Source organism: Phacochoerus africanus, chromosome 10 (genome assembly GCF_016906955.1).
Source record: "Phacochoerus africanus isolate WHEZ1 chromosome 10, ROS_Pafr_v1, whole genome shotgun sequence".
In the NCBI taxonomy this organism is placed as follows: Eukaryota; Metazoa; Chordata; class Mammalia; order Artiodactyla; family Suidae; genus Phacochoerus; species Phacochoerus africanus.
In genome coordinates, this window is record NC_062553.1 from 122,034,073 (window position 1) to 122,044,414 (window position 10,342).

Sequence of the window (10,342 nt, forward strand, 5' to 3'; positions counted from 1 at the left end):
CAATATTGCAAACCAACTGTACTTCAATTAAAAAATAATTTAAGGAGTTCCCGTCGTGACACAGCAGAAACAAATCCGACTAGGAACTGTGAGGTTGTGGGTTTGATCCCTGGCCTTGCTCAGTGGGTTAAGGATCTGGCGTTGCTGTGAGCTGTGGTGTAGGTTGCAGACGCAGCTCGGATCCCGAGTTGTTGCGGCTCTGGCGTAGGCTGGCAGGTACAGCTCTGATTCGACCCCTAGCCTGGGAACCTCCATATGCCATGAGTGTGGACCTAAAAAAAAAGAGAGAGAGAGAGAGAAAAGAATTTAAAATATATAGGGAGTTCCCGTTGTGGCTCAGTGGAAACAAACCTGACTAGTATCCATGAAGACACAGGTTTGATCCCTGGCCTTGCTCAGTGGTTTAAGGATCTGGCATTGCTGTGAGCAGTGGTGTAGGTCACAGATGCAGCTCGGATCTGGCATTGCTGTGGCCGCTGCATAGGCCGGCAGCTACAGCTCCTACTGGAACTCTAGCCTGGAAATCTCCATGTTTTTAGGAGACAAGACAAAACAAAACAAAAAACAAAAAACAAAAACCCCAAAAAACAAAACCATTATCAACAGATGAATGGATAAAGAAGACGTGATATATGTACATATCTATGTAATGGAATACTACTCAGCCATAAAAAATAATGAAATTTTGCCACATGCAGCACAATGGATGAACTCCGAGGGCATTATACTAAGTGAAATAAGTCAGGCAGTGAAAGACAAATACCATATGATATCATTTATATGTAGAATCTAAAAAAGACGACCAACTAGTGAATATAGCAAAAAAGAAGTGACTCATAGATATAGTAAACAAACTAATGGTTACGAGTAGGGGGTTAGGGGAGTGGCAGTATAGTGATGGTGAAATGGGAGTCACGAACAATTGGGTGTAATTACAATAGGCTCAAGGATGTATTGTACAACATGGGGGATATAGCCGGTATTTTGAAATAATTGAAAATGGAAAGTAACCTTTAAAATTGTACAAAAGTAAAAAAATTCTAAATAAGTAAAGTCCTTTCTCTCTCATGCCCCACCTTCCACCTGCAGTCCCTCTGTTATCTTAAAGCAGAAACCAGAAGGAAAAAGGAGACCTCCTCCAGGTGTTAGTCTTCCAATTTCTTATCTTTCTGTATAATATACAAGACTCAAAGGGCAAATGTTTCCAACTTAACCTTCCTGCCAGTATTGACTCTCCTTTATACAAATTGTACAGGCTGGCTTTTGAAATATTAAGCAGAGAGATGAAGGAATTTAGTAAATCTTTTCCTCTCACTTATAATACCTGGCTTTCTCAATGACTATCTTCCTAGCGAGGTCAGGAAAGTCTGATTTGAGACTTAAAACTAATCAAAGACTATTTTATTTTACAGTATTTCCCCTACCATGGCATGGTAAGCCTCATGGATTGACTCTGAAGTGCAGAAATGCAAAGGATCATGCTTTAATTAGGACCTTAAAATTCACTGATTTAGTATTTCTAAAATATGATCCCTACTACATGTAATTTGATCCAATCTGCTTTATCATCGTATCCTCAGTTTGTTATGTCCCATTTGCTACAAAAACCCTACTCTTTAGATACAATAAATTTCTGAACATTTCCTAAACACGACATACTCCATGAATTAGCATGGCTGTTTATTTATTTTTTTATTTTAATTTTTTTAATAGTTATTTCCCCAATACAATTTTTTTTTCTACTGTACAGCATGGTGAGCCAGTTACACATACATGTACACATTCCATTTTCGCACATTATCATGCTCCATCATGTGACTAGACATAGTTCCCAGTGCTACACAGCAGGATCTCATTGCTAATCCATTCCAAAGGCAATAGTTTGTATCTATTAACCCCAAGCTCCCCAACCACCCCACTCCCTCCCCCTCCCCCTTGGCAAACACAAGTCTATTCAGCAAGTCCATGATTTTCTTTTCTGTGGAAAGGTTCATTTATGCCTTGTATTACATTCCAGATATAAGTGATATCATTGGTATTTGTCTTTCTCTTTCTGACTTACTTCAGTCAGTATGAGAGTCTCTAGTTCCATCCGTGTTGCTGCAAATGGCATTACTTTGTTCTTTTTTATGGCTGAGTAGTATTCCATTGTGTGCATATACCATATCTTCCTAATCCAATCATCTGTCAATGGACATTTGGGTTGTTTCCATGTCTTGGCTATTGTGAATAGTGCTGCAATGAACATGCGGGTGCATGTGTCTTTTTTAGGGAAAGTTTTGTCTGGATATATGCCCAAGAGTGGGATTGCACAGCTGTTTATTTTGTCTAGAACATCCTTCTCCAATATATTCTCTGCCTGACAAAGTCTTTTTTATCCTTCCAGCTTTAGTTCCAATGTCATCCTCCAGAGAAGCCTTCGACCAAGTTGTCCTGTATAATGTTGTTGCAATGTGCAAATTAACCACTGTAGCCTGCATCACATTACATTGTAATTATTTCTTGACCACTAGTTTGTTCAGCACTTTAATGGTAGAAGCAAAGTTTTACAGATCTCTTTACCAACTGACCCTATTATTCAGGCTAAACCTACTTCTTCTGCTCTTATTTAATTTAGACAGGAGAAAAAAATTAGTACTGTATAGGAAAAGGTTACTGAATTCCTACAGTAATGTAGTTTTCCCTTTAATTTGCTACTGATAATGTGAAAACAACAAAGAGTAAGATCAAAGATAGTTTACAAACCTAACACCCTTTCTCACTCTACCCTTTCTTCTATTTTTCATGCAAAGGATAAAGAATTCATGTTGGGAAAAAAATTCTGGTGAACTTTAAAAAAATTCACAACTTTATACAAACTTCAAAAAGAATTATAAACTAATATTTTAAAAATCCTACATGTTCCATTCTACATTAATAAACAATCAGAGTGTTTTAGATAAAATAGCTCAGTCAGGCTTCAATGAATGAATACTCTGAACTAGAGAAAGAAAGGAAAGATCAAGATAGCAAATAATTGTACAATTTAAACATCAATTAACAACAAAATAAATTTTTTTTTTTTTTAATGAAAAGAAAGTCAGATAGCAAGCCTGTGGTATTATGTCCTGTCTTCTTTTTTTCATTTCCTTCTTTCATGGTGAGCTAAAGGCAGGACTTGTGGATCACAAGTAGGAAAAGGTATGCCTGTAAAAGTCACCACTCCGGGGAAAGCTGCATCTCAAGAGGTTAAAGTAAGAGCTTGGAGACTTTGCATTTTCTTTAATGCCCTGTGCTGTTTTGTTCAATCAAAACATATTTGCCTTAACCCACTCTCATTGTGGCCTTGTGACTATTATTTTCCTACTTGAGCTTTAGAATCAGAACATACTGCTTCTTTACCTTTGCAAAACTCAGCTACTGTAAAAATGTAACATTTTCTTAAAGAGATAGGACAGCATGCCTGCAAAATACATGGGTTTTTAATTAGGTGGGTTCAACAGTGGCCTACCAAAATTCAAGTCTAGAACCTCAGAATGTAGCCTTTGGAAATAGGGCCTTTGCAGACATAATTAGTTGAGGATGTTGAGACAAGGTCATACTGGGCCCACTAAGTCCAATGTTAAGTGTCCTTAGAAAAAGAGGTGAACAGACACAGAGACACACAGAGAAGACAAAGGCAGAGATTGAAATGATGCAGCTAAAAGCCAAGAAATGTAAAGGATTGCTAGGATTTACCAGAAGGGTCAAGAAAGGATTTTTTTTTTTTTTGCTGCAACTGTGGCATGTGGAAGTTTCTGGGCTGGGGATTGAACCCGTCCTACAGCTGCAGCACCACCATATCCTTAACCTGCTGCACCACAGGGGAACTTCCAAGAAAGGATTTTTTTGTGTTGTTGTTGTTGTTGCTGTAGCATTCAGAGGGAGCATATCCCTATAGATATCTTGATTTTGGCTTCTTACCTCCAAAACTGTGAATGAAAAAATTTCTGTGGTTTTAAGACATCAGGTTTGCAGTAATTATTTTACAGCAGCCTTAGGAAACTAATATTGTATAGTAGATAATTCTTAGTCCCATACCTTATGTTAGAAAGCAGAGAGACCAGGGATTTGGTGGGGAAAAGAGTCCTTCCTTCTTTGAACTTTCCCATCACTATTTGCAACAATAAAATTCTCCTGTTTCTCTTCCTCCTACTGGTAGCCAATCTATGGATGACTATTCCCTGGGAAATTAAGGAGTCCTTGCAAAGCATCTCTGAAGCCATTTGGAATTAGATAACAACCGAGAACTAAATAAGTAGGTTTTCTCAAGTTTTGCTCAACTGTTTCCAAAGATATGTAGTCATGGACACTGTGTACAGGAGGGTAGACTGTGCACTGAAAAACTCCTAGGGTAGCATTCATATCCATGTTAATATGCACAACGTAAACAGACATATGACTGTTAATGATTCATAAAATACAATTTCATCTGAAAGCATTATTGAGTTAATGGCAATTGTTTATTACATATTTCTCTCCATCACTGGATTTTTAAGTTATAATTACTAGCCACAGTCAGGCGGCTGTGACTTTCTTAAAAAGATGTCATTACATAAAAAATACACACACACACATATATATACACACATATAGATATATTTGTCAGCTTCACTGCCCTAATAAATAAGCCCATTGCCTGAATCTCTTTTATCTTTCCCTCTCATCTGTCACTGTTACCAAGCAGTCCCAAAGCTCTGCCCATTTCTTTGTAATATTTCTTAAATGCTATCTGTCTCTGCAAAATAACTGCCTTATTTCAGGCAGAGAGGACCTCTGGCTAGGACAACTGTAACCAGATTCCTATATCTTTTGGTTTTCCATCTCTTTTCACTTCTATTAATTTGTGACAGAATTTCAGATTAATTTTTAAAGACAACTTTTTTATTATGTCAATCCCCCGATCAGGAAATTTCTCTGACTTCCTTTTACTTGTACAATTAAATCCAAGTTTCTTAGATTTTGATCCAAACCTCTGTTAATTTATTCTATCTGATCTCTTTTCTTACCATTTCTATCACTATTCTTTTAAAGTTGGTGAGCTGACTTTACAATAATATTAAACATCTTCAGTGAAATTTTGACTTCTCCCTACTGCTTTCCTTTTCCATCTTTTGGCCTGTCACCACTTCAAAGGAAGTTCTAGAAGGAAAACATACATGAGGCATATAAAGGAAAAAAATCTGCCTAAATTATATTTTTGCTTTTATTTTTAGCTTTAGAGACCCTGTTTTATAAAGGAAATCAAAAATAAAAAACTGGAAAGGCAATACAATTAATTACATAATGTAAATAAATGGAATGTAATATTATTTATAATTATAAATAATTATTCTTTGTCAGAGTTGATAATATAACTATTAAATAAGCATAAAGAAGGGAAAGATGGCAGAGTAGAAGCACTTGGAACTCACCTCCTCTTATGACCACACCAAAATCACAACTAACGTCTTAACAACCACAGATAAAAACGACTAGAACTTACCAAAAAGTATATTCTACATCCAAGACATAAAGAAGAAACCCAATGAGATGGTAGGACTCACTATATAATTACATCCCATACCCCCCGGGTGGGTGATCCACAAACTGGAGAACAATCATATTACAGAAGTTAGTTTTCCCACAGAAGTAAGAATTCTGAGTCCCATATCAGGATCCCCCTCCGGAGGATCTGGCATGAAGAGGAGGAGCCCCCAGAGCATTTGGCTTCAAAGGCCAGTGGGGCTTGAGTGCAGAAGGTCCACAGGACTGGGGGAAACAGATTTCACTCTGAAGGGTGCATACAAGTGCATCAGGACCCAGAAAAAAGGCAGTGATGTTAGAGACGCCTGGGCCAGACCTACCTGCTGGTCTTGCAGGGTATTCTGGGAAGGGGAGTAGCAGCTCTGGTTCATGGTGGGGACAAGGACACTGGTGGTGGCGTTACAAGGGAATATTCTTCAGCAAATGCTCTCCTCGAGGCTGACATTTTGACACAAGACCTACCCCCACCCAACAGCCTGTAGGCTCCAGTGCTGGGATGCCTCAGGTCAAACAACCAACAGGGTGGGAACACAGCCCTACCCATCAGTAGACAGGCTCCCTAAAGACTTCCTGAGCCCACAGCCACCTCTAGACACACCTCTTGACATGGCTCTGCGCACTAGAGGGACAAGACCCAGCTCTACCTACCAGTGGGCAGGCATGGGCCCCTCCTACCAAGAAGCCTGCACAAACCTCTATACCAGATTCAGCCACCAGGGAGAAGACACCAGAAGCAAGAAAACAACCATCTTTCAGCCTGTGGAACTGAGCCTGAAAACACAGATGAGAACCTACCCTGACCTTTGGGTCATGAGAGGGGAATGTACTCCTGGAACATACAGAACATCCCCTAAAGAGGGCCACTTCTCCAAGGTGGAGAAATATAACTCATCTTCCACATACATAAAAATACAAATAGAAATTTAGACAAAATGAGATGGCAGAGGAATATATTTCAGAAAAAGGAAGAAGGTAAAACTCCAGAAGAACAACTAAGTGACATGGAGATAGGGCAATCTACCTAAAAATGATCATAAAAAAAGATTTAAGAACTCAGGAAAATAATGGATGCAGAGAGTGAGAAGTTACAAGAAGTTTTTAACAAAGAGTTCAAAATATCAAGAACAACTAAATGGAGTTGAAGACTACAATAACTGAAATGAAAAATAGACTAGAAGGAATAAATAACAGAACGAGGAAGAAACACGGGTAAGTGAACTTGAAGACAGAGTAGTCGAAATCACTCTCATGGAACCGAATAAAGAAAAAAGAATAAAAGAAATGAGGACAGTTTAAGAGACTTCTGGGCAACAACAAATCCACAAACACTCACATTATGAGTCACAGAGGGAGAAGAGAGAAAGAACCTGAGAAGATATGTGAAGAGATAATAACCAAAAACTTCCCTAATATGGGAAAAGAGTCACCCAAGTCCAGGAAATGCAGAGAATGCCATATAAGATTAATCCAAGAAAGAACATGCAAAGACAGCTAGTAATAAAACTGACCAAAATTAAAACTAAAAAGAAAATATTAAAAGCAATGAGGGAAAAACAACAAATAACATACATGGGAGTTTCCATAAGCTTATCAGCTGATTTTTCAACAGAAACTTTGTAGGCCAGAAGGAAGTGCCATGATATATTTAAAACGATGAAAGGGAAAAACGTACAGTCAAAAATACTCTACCCAGAAAGGCTCTCAGTCAGTTTTGACAGAGAAATCAAAAGCTTTATAGACAAACAAAAGCTAACAAATTCAACAGCACCAAACCAACTTCACAACATATCCTGAGGGAACTTTTCTAGGTTGAAAAGAAAAAGCCACAACTAGAAACAAGAAAATAACAAAATGGGAAAGCTCACAGACAAAGGCAAACACACAGTAAAGGTAGGAAATCATCCACACACAAATATGATATGTAAACCAGTACTCAAGAGAGGAGAAGAGTATAAATGTAGGATATCTGAATGCATCTGAAATTGAGAGCAGTAGCTTAAAACACCATACATATAAGTATACACACACACACACACACACACACGTGTATATATATATACACGTGTGTGTATATAGACTGCTGTATCAAAATCTCATGGTAACTGTAAAGGATAAATCTATAGTATACACACATGAAAAAGAAATCCAAACCCAACACCAAAGATAATCATCAAATCACAGGAGAACAAAAGAAGAAAGGAAGAAAAAAGATCTACAAAAACAAATTTAAAACAAAATGGCATTAAGAAAAACACACATGAACATACATGAGAAGATGCTCAACATAATTAGAGAAATGCAAATCAAAACTATTAGGAAGTATCACCTCATATCAGTAAGAATGGCCATCATCAAAAGTCTACAAATAATATACACTAGAGAGGGTATGGAGAAAAAGAAACCCTCCTACACTGTGGTGGGGATGTAAATTGGTTCAACCACTGTGAAAAACAGAATGGAGGGTCCTTAAAAAACTAAAAATAGAGTTACCATATGACCCTCCAATCCAACTCTTGGGCATATATCCAGAAAAAAACCATAATCCAAAAAGATACCATGCACCCCCATGTTTGCTGCAACACTTTTTTTTTTGTCTTTTTGTCTTTTCTAGGGCTGCACCTGCGGCATATGGAGGTTCCCAGGCTAGGGGTCTAATCGGAGCTGTAGCTGCTGGCCTACACCACAACTACAGCAACGCCAGATCTGAGCCACATCTCTGACCTACACCACAGCTCACAGCAACGCTGTATCCTTAACCCACTGAGCAAGGCCAGGGATCAAACCCGCAACCTCATAATTCCTAGTTGGATTCGTTAACCACTGAGCCACGACAGGAACTTCTGCAACACTATTTACAATTGCCAAAACATGGAAGCAACCTAAATCTCTATTGACAGATGAATGGATAAAGAAGATATATTTTATTCAATGGACTATTAATAAGCCATAAAAAAGAATGAAATAATGCCATCTGCAGCAACATGGATGGACCTAGAGATTATCAGACTAAGTGGTATAAGCCAAACAGAGAAAGGCAAATATCACAGGATATCATTTATATATGCAATCTTAAAAAAATGATACAAATGAATTTATATCCAGAGGAGGAAACAGACTCAAAGATATAGAAAACAAACTTATGGCTACCAAGGGGGAATGGGAGGAGGGATAAATTTGGTCTTTAGGATTAACATAAACACAATACCATATGTAGAACGGATAACTAACGAGGACCTACTGTATAGCATGGGAAGGATACTCAATATTTCATAATAAACTATAAGAGAATAGAATCTGAAAAAATACATAATGTATGTGTGTATAATTGAATCATTTTGCTGTACATCTGAAACTAACACATCATAAATGAACTACACTTTAATTAAAAAAAAGAATTTATGAAAGCAAAATAAAAACATACTTCCCCTCAAAGCACAAAATTGAGGTTACCTTTTATTAATAATCATCAATAATTATATTGGTCACACAATATACAGTTTACAAAGCAATTCTGGTTAAGGATCCAGTGTTGTCTCTGTGATGGTGTAGGTTCACTCCCTGGCACAGCATAGTGGGTTAAGGATGCAGTGTTGCTGCAGCTGTGGGGTAGGTTATAGCTGTGGCTCAGATTCAATCCCTGGCCTGGGAACATTCCATAGATTTTAAGAAACTTTGTATCCATATTGCAAATGCATGTATCTTAGACTTAAGAGCCTATTTTTAAAATGCTAAAAACATTTAAATTTCTTATGTAATCACATTTTAAAAAACTTATATAGGTGTTCCCTTTGTGGCTCAGCTGCCACAAACCTGACTTGCATCCATGAGGATGTGGGTTTGATCCCTGGCCTTGCTCAGTGGGTTAAGGATCCGGTGTTGCCGTGAGCTGTGGGGTAGGTCGAAGATGTGGCTGGAATCCCACATTGCTGTGGCTGTGGTGTAGGCCAGCAGCTGCAGCTCCAATTCGACCCCTAGCCTGAGAACTTCCATAAGCCACACATGCAGCCCTAAAAAAGCAAAAACAAACAAAAATTTATATAGCATTATTATCACTTCCAAACAATTACTATGCTAGCAAGTAAAATTTTAGTTTTTTTCCTTTCCCAACTTAGATTAAATAGATCTTCGCATAAAATATGGTAACAGTCCTTGTAAGGCTGGTTGGATATTAATTAAAGTTCTTTTGCTAATATCTCATACTTTCTACATTAATAGTGAGGTTTATTATAAATGAAATATTATTCATAGTATATAGCAGATGTCATTCATTGTTCCATTTATGAAACTTCAAACTTATAAAATTGATAAAACAGGGAACAGTATTTGAAGGAATACAAAGGACAAATGCTCAGGAATATACTGCGTGTTAGTCGCTTACCTGTTAAAGTCCATAAGCACATTTTAAAAGTATAGGAAATAGGAGAATTCTACATAGAACCTGTACATACTCTGGCAAAAGAGAAATTGTTAAGATTTCGTAATGGAAGGAAATAATGAAAGGCCATAGATAGAGAGCTGCAAAAATCTGCCCAAATGTTCAAAACCTGAAGCTTTTGAAAGCGTCGAAGACTAGGTGCGTTGATCACTAGGTGCAATGATGGCGGGCAGGGCCATTATCTGACAGGGCCCTGCAAACCACAATAATGATCGCCAGAGCAATCTTTTCTTTCCAGAAAGCTTTTGACTCCGGCAATTCAAGAATTTGTTTGCCATGGTAATATCTCTAATTCCGTAATTAAATATCAAATAGGATTTCATCAAATTAGCTTTCCAGACAGTTTTATAGACTTTCATCTTT